This window comes from Antechinus flavipes, chromosome 2, assembly GCF_016432865.1.
Source record: "Antechinus flavipes isolate AdamAnt ecotype Samford, QLD, Australia chromosome 2, AdamAnt_v2, whole genome shotgun sequence".
NCBI lineage: Eukaryota > Metazoa > Chordata > Mammalia > Dasyuromorphia > Dasyuridae > Antechinus > Antechinus flavipes.
In genome coordinates this window covers 510,655,266-510,668,147 of record NC_067399.1, presented here as the reverse complement: position 1 = coordinate 510,668,147, position 12,882 = coordinate 510,655,266, and the positions used below count along the sequence as shown (strand labels likewise).

Sequence of the window (12,882 nt, the reverse complement as noted above, 5' to 3'; positions counted from 1 at the left end):
TATAAGGATCCAGCCCTAGGCAAGAAAGAACCAGCACATCCAGTGAATGCAGAAGCAATTGGGCAGGGACGCTGCTGACGTGGATACTTGGAGGAATGTGGAGTTTTGGGTTTGGGATTCCAGGTCAGAGTGGAGAACTGCCAGAGGTATCATTCCACCCACCACCCCAAGATTAGAGATGCTTACACTAAAAGCTCTCATAAAAAAAAGTGAACAGGAAAAGAAGAACCCAACCACAGAAACTTACTATGGGCATAGGGAAAACTGAGATCCATCTTCAGAGGAGGACAGTGAAATTTAAAAAAAAAAAAAAAAAAAAAAAGCCTCTTCTACCTCAAAGGCCACTCTCAGAATTTATAAAAGAACTCAAAAAAGATTTCAAAAATCAAATGAGATTGAAGAAATACTTAAAAAAAAACTAATAAAAACAAGGTTAATGGGAGGTGGGGGATATTAACCAACTAGAAAGGAGATACTAAATCTTAAAGAAGAAAATAATTCTTTGAAAATCGGAATTGGCCAAGGGGAAGCCAGTGAAGCTATAAGAGACCAAGAAATAAACAAAATATAAAGAAATGAAAAAAACGAAAGAGAATGTATAACATTCTATACAAGAAAAGAAAACATAAGACTAACTAAAGCTGTGGCCCCAAAAAAGAACCATGACCCAATAATACAAGAAATAATCAAGGTGGGGAAATTTTGGAACACAAGGCTATGCAAGGATCAATGTTGAAAAATTATCTGTGCATATGTTTTGAAAATAAAAAGCTTTAATAAAAATAAAAGGAAAGAAAAGGAAAATTGTCTTGGAATGACAGAACAAGAGGGAAAGGTAGAAATAGAATAAATTCACCAATCGTTACCTCAGACATCTTACAAGGAAAATACATAGGAATATTATTTCAAAATTCTCAGATCAAAGAGAAAGGTCTATAAGAAACAACAGCAAAAACAATTCAAATATGCTGGGAACCCTGGAATAATATATATCAGCAATCAAAAGAAGTAGGATTGCAGCCAAAAATATATCCAGCAAAATTAACCAAAATAATGAACAAAAAATGGACATCTAACAAGCTCACAGATTTTCAGGACCTCATTTCAACCAAATCTGAACTTAATAAAAAATTTAATATGTAAGAGCCAACATCAAAGATTAATTTCAAGGGACTCAACATGAGCAAGTTGTTTTTGTTTTTCACATGGAAATGTCAACCGTGTGTTTAATAATGACATCAATAATTGGGTAGTTCAAAAAGAAAGACTGGGGCAAAGCTAAGGATGATATGATTCTAAAGTAAAACTGTCTAGGAAGAGATAAAAATAGTAATTATGCTATACATATGAGGTGCAGAGGAAAAACCAACACAGATGCATCATAGAGGAAGGATGGCTTCTAAAAACCTACTCACATTAAGAATTATTTAAATAGGGAACAAACAATACATAACATGAAGGGTATAATTAACCTTCCAAAATCTACAAAGAAATTGGGGGAATAAGATAAAGTAGCATATAGAAGGGTGTTTAGATTAAGGGGAATGGCCTAAGATGTGGATCTTAATGGGAATAAAGTAAAGAGAGGGGGAAAAGATGGGAGGAGAAGATAAAGGAGGATCTATTGGTGAGAAGAGGTTAAGTAATAGCAAGACTAATTAAGAAATAGAATTACAGTAGAATAATTAGCAGGGATAGTAAAGAGTTATACATGAGCACTATAATAAGGATCAGGAGTAGAATTTGTTTTTGTTTTGTTTTGTTTTTTTGAAATTAGACAAAATTAAAAATTTAAAGACAAAAATCTACATTATGTGTCAGCCATATTAATACTGTTTTAGATGCATGCCTACATATGTAAATGTATATGTAAATTTGTATATACATGTAGGTATATATATATATAGAGAGAGAGAGATGTGCATAGGTGTGTATGTGTATATACATATATGCAAATATATGTATATATACAGAAATATATCTGTGCTTAACTGTAGCTACTTGGGGAAAATGGAAGGAACGAAAGGGGGAAAATAACGTAAAACGTATACCACAGCAATCAAAATAACCACCTACAAGGAAGCGAAGATGGACAGTGTCAATGTAATTTCTTCTATTATGTGTTCTTGAAATGGAAATTACATATTTTGAATCCTTCCTGATATGCTAAGCACATGACAATGTTTTGCTTTTTTTTTTTTTTTTTTACTTTTCTAATTTTCTCCTTTATTTTGTATTTTTTTTAAAGAAAAAAATGTATTGAAGTCCTAGATCTATTTTCCAAGTTAGTTGTTTTTTTAGGGATTTTTTTTTTCTTGATTCATTTCTCACAGAATCATTAGATTCCACATGTCCAATATTTTTTTATATCCTTTTCCATTTGGTCAATTCTAAAGTTTTTCTTCAGCAAATTTTTTGTGTCTTTTTTCACTTTTTTATGTTTCCTTCCTCTTCCAGGAATTCTTAATTCTGAGACCAATTCATCTTTTTCTTTTGAGGCTTTGCATGTAGACATTTTGACAATGAATTTGTTTTTTAATCTTTCTAGTCACCAAAGATTAACTTTCTCTAGTCTAGTTCTTTTTCTGTTTATTCATTTTTCTCCCTAATTTATTTTGAGCCTTTTAAAGTTGAGCTCTGCTCCTCAGGTGAAAGGGGGACTATGAGCCCTCACCACTTGCCTGGTGCTATGCTGGGGATTCAGGGGGCCTGGTAGTTCACTTGCTGCATCATGGTCAAGGGGCTTCCATCATAGACCTGATCTGGGGCTTAGGGCCTCCCAATAGCTTGTTGGTGTGGCCTGCTGCCAACTTGCCCAGACACTGCCTTCCCTAACCTGCATTCCCCTTTTATTCAAGTGAAACAGACCTCTCCTTCCAACCTTGCAAGCTGTGTTAGGCAGAAAAATGTTTTCATTCCACCTTTTTGTTGATTCTGCCATTCCAGAATTCATTTTGTTTAGTGTGAAAATGATTTTGGGAGAGTTCAAGTGATTTCCTGTCTTATTCCACCATCTTAGCTCCCAGTGGAAAAGTTTATTTAAATAATAATGCATTGATGGCTTTAAGCTGTCCATCTTAATAGGAAGCAAAGTCCTTAATTTACAATTGAAAACATTGTAAAGGAAAATAACTTTAAAAGATTTAATTATTCTGATCAATGCAATGACCAGCGACTACTTCAGATGACTGATAAAGCATTCATTCCACCTCTGAGCAAAGAGTAAATTAGACTAAAGGAAAAATGAGACATGCATTTCCAGACATGATCATGGGTAGATTTGGATTTTATTCTATTTATTAATTATAAGAGAGGGTTTTTAATGGGGATGAGGGAAAGAGAGTAAGGACAAGAGGACAAGAAATGCAATTGTATAATAATGATGCAAAAAGCAAAGAAAGAACATCAATTAAACTTTTTTTTTTTTTAAGTTCAGGAGACAACACTGAAAAAGCAGGATACTTGTTACCATGTTGAAATGTATTTAAAATGCGTAATAGAGATTTACAGGTTCATATACAAAGCAATTTTTCTGTTCTTCGTATATAAAAATATTCATATTATTGGATTTTTTAAAAAAGAAAACCTGAAATGAATTTGTGTTATGCTCACAATTTCACATTGATGGTTATTTCTTTCTAAAATGTTTCTGACTTCTATGTGAGGGCATTAGAGTCCTTTGATCAGTTCAGTCCAGGTCTTGTTTCCACCCCAGTCCAAGATAGGACAGTAGTGGAGGTTGGAAAGAATGCTCAGATCTGGACTTCAGAAATGGGTTGCTCTGAATTTCTTTTCTCAAAGATTGCTTATTGTAGAGAGTCTATAATTAAACAACCCACTTTTCCCTGAAATAGATGAGTTGAGGCAGCTCAGAATGGAGAATAGCCTGGATTTGTGCCCCTTCCATAATTCTTCTGTGAGGAGCTTGGGACACTGCTGCTCATCTTGTCTAGGCTTTGTGCCCCTAAGAGGAGGTACAGAGAGAACTAGCGCAGCTTAGAGCAGGGTCTTCAGAGTCAGACCCTCACCATCTCACACACCCTACAGCAAACACTCCATTAGCATAAGCTCTCCAACTTGTGATTCTGTCATCTGCCCACTGGCTTATTTCCAGCAAAGGCCAAAGGATATTTGGTACACTCATCACATCATGCAGCTAAAAGCAGATCACAAACCCATCTTTCTGACCTCCCATATCTGAGTTTGGAATAATAACTAAATAAGACAACTCATCCCCAATAACATTTAAAACATCGATGTTTAAAATTGCTTACAAACATCTACTAATTGGGCATGGGATGGGAAGATAATAATGGGCCAGTATAATCAGTATCTTAGTTTGGAGACTAACTTCTATGTGGTCACTTTCAGTAAAATATATTACTCTGTATTTTCTTTCTCTGAAAGAATGTTAGAAATGTTTACTGTGAACCAATAAACCAATGAGAAATAGTTGAGACACAATAGGAAGAGAAGGCTTTTTTTGCAGTATGGGAATTTTGAACTAATATCTCAGTTCTTTGCTACATGCAGCCTACCTTTTTAAGAATACCAGAGGCAAAATAAGCTTTAACAAAAACTCACTAGAGAAGAAATGAGCTGAGTGACTTTCACTATCTCTATTTTAGACTACCAGCACTTGAAGGAAACCCTCATAAAGGAAGAGCCTTCTTTATCTAAAGATTGACATGTTTCCCCAGGACCACATCATCCTCAGTTTCATCAGTACCTGCTAACAATTAGCAAGATTTTTCCAGAGCCTCTCCTTGACTTTGTTCACAAGAGTGGCATCTGCTTGTTGGCTTTGGGTACCAACTCTTATAGTTCCTCTCCCCTGGTATATTAGCATCATCTAAAGCAGAGAACGAGCTATCTTTTGCCTCGTAGGTGGTGAAATTCCAAGCTTCAGCATCACCAGATTCATTGGTCATGGATCTCTTGCCTCCATATGAACCATCCCATATTTTCAGTTATTTTTTATATTTAGTTTGGGAGGCAGAAGGTGGGGTTGACTTCCACTTCCACTTGAGTATTATCTTGACCTTGTTCTTATATGGAATCTTTACCTTGTTTATAACCATCTTCCCATTTCTTCTTGGTTGCTTTTTTTCTCCTGATTTTTTTCTACCTGAGTGCTGGTAGTCTAAAATAGAGATAGTGAAAGTCACTCAGCTCATTTCTTCTCTAGTGAGTTTTTGTTAAAGCTTATTTTGCCTCTGGTATTCTTAAAAAGGTAGGCTGCATGTAGCAAAGACCTGAGATATTAGTTCAAAATTCCCATGCTGCAAAAAAAGCCTTCTCTTCCTATTGTGTCTCAACTATTTCTCATCTAATTCTGCCTTGCTTTTTGCCTGCAAAAAAATTTTTTGTTGTAATTATAATTTTATCTAGCATGACCTCTAACTCTTGTTAAAATTTCCCTCTCTCCACTGTACAAAAATACAAAAAGGTGTCCCCTTCTATTTTATTTATGGTTATGACATCTATGTTTAGGCCTTGAAGCAATTGGAATATATGGTTATACTGTGGAATAAAAATGTTGTAAGATGTTAAGTCTAAACCTCATTTGGCAAAATGTTTTCCAGTTTTCCCAATAGTGTTTGTGAAACAGAAAGTCCTTAGTATAACAGTATCTTTGGTTTTTGTGGAATACTCCAAATCTTGTTTATCTAATTTGTTCCACTAGTTTTTTAACCAGTACCAAATAGTTCTGAAGACCTCTTCCTTACAATTTTTTAATTTGAGTCTAATTAATGCTAGACTCCACTCAATCCAGTTTATTAGAATTTTGTCAGCTTTGATCTCATTATTCTTATACTAGATCTCTGATGTTCTTTCCTAGCTTTAAATTCTATAATTCTATGACATGTCATAGACAGATAAGACACACTTGAAACTATCATTTATGATCATTATCAAACATCACTTATTCAACATATATTTATGTCTCAAAGCATATTCTTAAGAGTCCCCTCTTTAACCTAGAAGTAAAATCTGGTACTATATGGTGACTTGAAATGCTGAAGTCATGAGGCCTTGGCAAATGGGGAGGGAAGGAAAGAGGGAGAGAATTGAGGGCAAAGGAAAAGGAAATGCAAACAAGCCCCCAGTAGGTGGCTTGACTTTGAGGAAAAGGAGTATTTGAGTTTGAACCCTGACTGAGGCATTTATAACCCAGCGAAAATAACTTTTCTCAGTTTCAGTTACCTCATTTGTAAAGCAGGGATAATAATTATATACTTATCTCGTAGAATTGTAAGGTTCAAATGAGATGAAAAAGTACTTTACAAACTTTAGAGGGCTTAATTATTACTATCACCACGTGGAGTAGAAAGATGTATTTCAGTTATCTATGTGAAAAGAGTTGTAGAAGGGAGTAGATTCCTCAACACAAGCGAAATTTTCCTTTATATGGTCCCTATATAGGCCCAATAGCCTATTCATAGTGTAAGAAAAAAGGCTCTGGATTGGAAGGACCACTACTAAATGGGTTTAATGTATAGTCACTGCTGGGGCCAGCTCCACTCAAAATACTTTTTACCACGTATCTCCTGCGGCTCCATCTCTCTTCTTTCCCAGTTTGGATATCTCTGTGATGTTATTTTCCCAAAAATTTCTCCCTTTTCTTTTGATAGCTCTATATTCCTACTTCTCCTCTTTTAACTTCCTTAGACCTCTCTATATGATACTACTTTCCAAGAACATTGCTTTTCCCAATTGCTTTCTCTCTTATACTATTCATTTAATCTAAATACCCTGGATTATCTTGACTTTCCAGGGAGTGGAATCCCTTAGTTCCCCCTTTTGTACTGTTCCTTGGACTCTTTATATTATAATCACTTTCCATTTGTCTTCCCTTCTCCACTTCTAGGAAATTTTCCTGTACAGTTTTGTTGCAAACTTCACTTCCCACTTTCCCTCTTGCTTCTCTCCAACTGGTTCCTTCACAAACCAGGAGCAGGAATGAAAATTCCATTTTCAAGCTTGACAGCTTATGTGCCCCCAGGACTCATCCTTCAATGTTTTTTTATTTTGTTTTGTTTTTTCAGGCCAGAAAAAATGCTTATTAAATTCCCCAGACAGTCCTAATTTACCTATTGCTGCTTCACAATCTATGGCCCTTGTTAATAACATTGATATATACATAGGTTACTTAGATTTCAGGAAAGAATTTGGTAAAATTATTTTATTAAGGCTAATTTTTAATACCACAAAGATTTACTAAACACTTGCTATGTGCACAATATAGTGGTAAATGCTAGAGAAGATATTAATTTTTGATAAGACATGGGCTCCACATGAAGACCAGTGCACAGAAAAGAGATGCCATGAGGAAGATTGGTTGAATGAACTGTAACTCAGAAAGATGACTGAATATGACTGTTGTTCTTCTTGGCCCAAAGATAGAACTAGCAGCAATAGACAGATGTTCCAAAGAGGTAAATTTAGGCTTAATGTCAGAATAAAACAACTAAAACTACCCCAAAATGGAATGGGCTACTTGAGGAGGTAGTAGATTTACAACCTCATTGAAAGCTTTCAAGGAAATTACTACTTGTCAAATATCTTGTACAGATGATTCTACTTTACTCTTATTTTACTAAAAAAATTAAGCCCATTTAGGGAGAACTAGCTCCTTTCCCCTGTTCCTCATCTATAATTACTTAACTTCCTTCTCCCATAAAATCTCCTCCTTTCTCCCTGTCTCATGAGGAGAGATAAACCTTCTCATTGCCAAGGAAATGTCCCCTTCTCTCATCCCTGTTCTCTCACTAATGTTTACTATCTTTTCCTATCTACTACCTATAAAAATGCCCATGACTTTTGGTAGCATTATAAAAAAAAAACCTGCTTGATTCATACTTCTATGTAATTATCTTCCCATAATCTCTTTCATCTCCTTTGTGGGTGAAGTCCTTAAAACAGCTGTCTAGAATAGGTGCCTCCACTTTTTTTGCTGTTCTCCGGAGTCTGGCTTCCCTAATTATTCAATCAAAACTACTCTTTCCATATCTAATGACATTTTCTCAGTCCTTATTCTTTACTCTCTACACCCTCTGACACTGTTCATCATTGTCTTTTCCTTCAAACTATCTTTTCAGGATCTTACTCCAACTACTCCTCAGTCTCCTTTTCTCTATCCTCATTCAGACACACCTTTAATCCTAGTCTTAGATAAGATACTGAAGTAACTATAAGGACTAGGAAATAATCAATCTGCTGCTTTTTGTGCTGGCAAGGTTTTAACAAATACACAAAAAGAGCACAGTGTATTTAAATTTGTATACCTATAATTTATATATACATTAACTACATTTTTAATTTTAGTATTGTTTCTAGTAATAAATACTGTTGTATCTCTGAAATAAAATTCATATTAGAACTGAAGAGAACTTTCAAAATAAAATACTGGCATCTGTCAGTGAGTGATCATGTTACTAAATAAATGTGTTCTCAAGGTAAAGAGTAAGAATGAAGAATTCACTTATAAAAATAACTCACTACTATAACATAGCTTTGGTATAAAAATAACCTTTTAACTTCAATTCCTGAGAACCCACAAAAACTGTCATTCCTAATGAGTCAATGGATAAAAACAATGAATCAACATGTTGATATTATTCATCCTGAAATAAAACTCTTCTTTCAATCCTGCCAAGAAAATTAACATTTTTGGGAAGGGGGAAGGGAATTCTGGTATTTTAGTAATAGTAAACAATAGTAAAAGCCAAAGGAAACTGGAAGAAAGATATTCTTCCTAAGTGTGCTTATTTATTTAAGTAAATGCTGGAATATAATATAAATAAATGTATAGTACAGTATAAATACACCTAAAATTAACATTATATATGAGAAACAGAACTAAGCACATATAAAACATATCAGCATTAGAATAGTAACTTACTGTTTATCCTAAGATGCAAAATGGTTATTGTTAAAAAAAATTACAGCCTTTATTGATTTAAGTGCTTGAGTGTGCCACAGAACATTCATATATTGACCATCAGATATGGCCTTTGATTCAGTCATCCATGTTAAAGATAGCATTACTAATTAATTACTAATTAATAAGGTCCAACAAAAAAATCTACTAAACCATTAAAAAAAATAACAACACTAAAGCTTGACAGAAACCTCCAGGAATCCTGATATATATATATATATATATTCTGCAGTTCTTAAGTTCAGTGGAAGTGAACTTTTTCCCTTTTCCCAGCCATGCCTATAGGCATAGAAGATATATCTCCTGCCCTAAAACAACCCTAATAATAGAAATATCAAGATTCTGACAATTTTTCCAAAATCAGAAAAAAAAAATTAGTTGTATACTTACACAGAGATTCCTTAATTCTGAAAGGATCCTAAGTAGTCACCTAATCCAATCTCCAAAATCAATGCAAGAATCCCTCTCAGAAAGCTGACTAGCTTCCAGAAGTTCATCAAGTTATCAGTTATTGCTAATAGACATTTCTTTTAGAATGAATTTGTAAACAGCACTTAAAGCTTCAAGCTGTCTTGATTCAAATATTCTTATATAGAAAATTTCTAAATATATTACATGAAACTTTAAGAACTTTATACATAGTATCTATTTTCACAACAAAACCTAGTATCTGAACCTACTTCTTAGTGACTAGATCTCTGTAATAATTTAAGAATACACTTTAAATATCCTTGAACACCACTTTCACCCTTTACAATTACTACTAGAGCTACTATAGATAAAACAAAATAACTTGGCCAAAAAGCTAAAGACTTACGGAGTTAGTCAAGTCGACAGTATTTATTATGTGCAATGTAAATGGGTTTAAATTCAGAGACAATAACCCAAGCAAAGAGCTTAATCTCATATGCTGGGGTATTTGGACCTATGTTGAATTCAAAAATTAGAAAACGGAGAGAAGAGTCAGCTCTAGGAAAGTTCATCCTCTATATCAAAGAGCCCAATTCAATCCTGGAGAAAAACACACACACACACACACACACACACACACACACACACACACACACACACACACACACACTGCATTAACTTAGTGGCTGAGATTTCCCTAATCTACCTTAACAGAGGAAGGAGGTGTAGGAATGTGTTGACCCTTCAATGACCCACCAATTCTTCTTGGTTGATGAGTCTGCCTCCAGTGCTCAAGACTCCATCTACTATGGTTCTCTACCACTTCATGCAGGAGGTCACAACTGAGGTCATGACTCTTACCAAAGGACTGAGTTTTTTCCAGTGAAGAGACACCAGATGTCTCTTAGAGACAAAGTGGGCTCTGAGGCTCCTTCCCATCCCACATTCCCCTGCCTGTGGGTAAACTCTGTTGTTCTCTGGTTTCCACCCAGTTGGGCCAACTTCCAAGTGATTCTTGGTTTGGAAATTCTCTTAAGAGGCTTAGGATTCTCTCCTAGGTCCTCATGTATTTCAGCATTCTTAGGTTCATCCTTAGAGTCCATAACAGAGCTTGAGGGAATGTCTGTACTATGGCTTTGTTCTTTGACCCATATTTTACCTTCCTATGGCCACGTCTGGTTCCTCTTCAAAGGGAAAAGTTTGGAAGTTTTACTTTGCACAGTTCCATGGGGCTCAGTAGGGCAACATGACTTCTTTATGGATACAGTGAAATATTCCAGGTCCTTCGAGTTTTCACCCCAAGCACCCTTCCAATCTATGTTCATCATTTCTAATGTATGCAGACCCTGTGACAATTCCACACTGGCTTAAAAGCCTGGGGCACTGAGCTTCTCATTGTGCTGATAAAAGCTCCTAAGAGAATCTGATTCCACACTAGTGAGCTCTAACTGTAGGGTTGGCCCAGTCTGTTCAGAGAGCCCCAAATTTCCTGCTAAGTGTTCTGAGCTTGACAAACCTGCCAAGGCTGACCTTGAATTCTGTCCAGCTGTTATACTCTGGGAAGTCATTCCGTTCATGGTGACTTGTCTTCCCCCATTACGGAGTCCTCTGCTCTCCCAGGGTTTAATGCATTCTCTTAAGATAGTGACAAATCCTTCACCTGGCTGCCCTTGTACTCTGTTGTGTTTCACCTTCCAAAGCATTAGAAGCAGCCACAGGAGCACAAATAACACTGTCAAGACATTAACCAGAAAAGGTTCTGAATTATTTTTAAGGCTATTTCTAGAAATCATAATTAACGTACTGTATTAGTAAGGCTCAGGCAGCCAGGTGTCACAATGGACAGAACACTGGGCATACAGTCAAAAAAGACCCGAGTACAAATGGCCTCAGACACTCACTAGTTGTGTAACCTTGGGAAACATAACCCTATTTGCCTTAGTTTCTTCATCTGTAAAAATGAGCTAGTAAAGGAAATGGTAAATCCCTCCAGTATCTGTCAAGAAAACCCCAAATGAGGTCACAAAGAGTCAGACATGATTGAAATCAAGTTAGTAATACTGATATTGATCACACAAACACAGAATGCTTTTTAACTTAGCAAAATATTTTTTCACATCCATTTTACAATAATAACTCTAGTAGAGAGTAACTCTTCTTTACAAATGAGGACACTTAGACCGAGAAAGATTAGGTAGTACCTAAGTACTAGAGAAGAAATGTGAACCTGTGTGCCCTACCTCTAAGTCCAATCAGTGTCACTAAATCTTAAGAGTAGGATGCCTGCAGAAACATATCTGCTTAAAAAACCATATAGTAACATTTTCTATATTCTACTATATCTTTTATTTATTTTGTTAAATATTTCCCAATTTCATTTTAATCAGGTTCCAGTTATCCTGGGATTCCTTGGAGCCCATGTAGTATGTTTTGACACCTCTGCTTTAAATCAGGCTATGTCTGATGTCATCTTTAGGTGACTTTAAGAGCTTTAGGAGCAGTGCGGGACAAGTATCTAAGGCCTTTTAATCTCTCAGCACAGTATTATTTCAGCAAAAACTCACTACTAAATACTACAAGATTAAAACAGCTAAGAAATTTTTAGTCTATACACATAGAAGAACAAGTTATTAAAGCATATTTTCTATATACCTATGTTGCCTAAATTTTCCATAACCTGTTCATTAACTCCCTTACACAAACTTGTGCATTTCAGTAGCTTGTTTATATGTGTATATATATGTATGTATATATACATATATACACATATATACACACACACACACACACACACACACACACACACACACAGAAAGAGAGAGAGAGAGAAGGAGAAGTCTTTGCATATCATAATATAAATGTTTATATGCACGGCCACAGACAGATTGATGTGTGTGTATAATATATACGTTTGTGTGTATTTGTTATGTGTAGGCAACCAGGTAGCACAGTGAGTTGAGCACCAGGCTTAAAATCAGGAAGATCTGGCTTCAAAACTGGCCACAAAGTCACAAACTATGTGACTTTGGGCAAGTCACTTAACACTTTTGCCCCAGTTTCCTCTCTGTAAAAAAAATGAGCTACAAAAAGGAAATGATAAACTACTGCAGTAGCTTTGCCAAGAAAACCCCAAATGCAGTCATGCACAGTCGGACACAACTGAAATTGAAATAATCTGTATTTATGTGTGTATACACAGACTGTACATATGACTATATATATATATATATATACATATATGTATGTGTACATAGATAATAGCTCTCTTTCAATACACCCAGTAAATTCTGATGGGGAGTAAAGTCTGACAGATAAGAAAATCATTCAAATAGTTGTTTTACTTCAGATACATAAAAATATTTAGTTCATCAAATTGTTAAGTTCCAGATTTAAGGTTGGCTGGCATTATTTGACCCAACTTATATCTTAGTATCTATCAAGGTAATTTATAGGTATAAATGTCATAAGGTAATTGCAATCACCAAGTGCTTACTACAAGCCAGATACTGTGCTATGTAGTTAAAATT

At 35.3% G+C, this 12,882-nt stretch overlaps 1 long non-coding RNA gene across 2 annotated transcripts in view; it reads right to left on the bottom strand.

Moving 5' to 3' along the window:
- The window catches only part of LOC127550996 (uncharacterized), a 29,234-nt gene that overhangs the window by 7,987 nt on the left and 8,365 nt on the right, over positions 1–12,882 (bottom strand). For both annotated transcript variants that reach the window (XR_007950993.1, XR_007950992.1), the window contains one exon: positions 10,886–11,087. This is a non-coding gene — a long non-coding RNA (uncharacterized LOC127550996). The remainder of the gene's footprint in view (positions 1–10,885; positions 11,088–12,882) is intronic.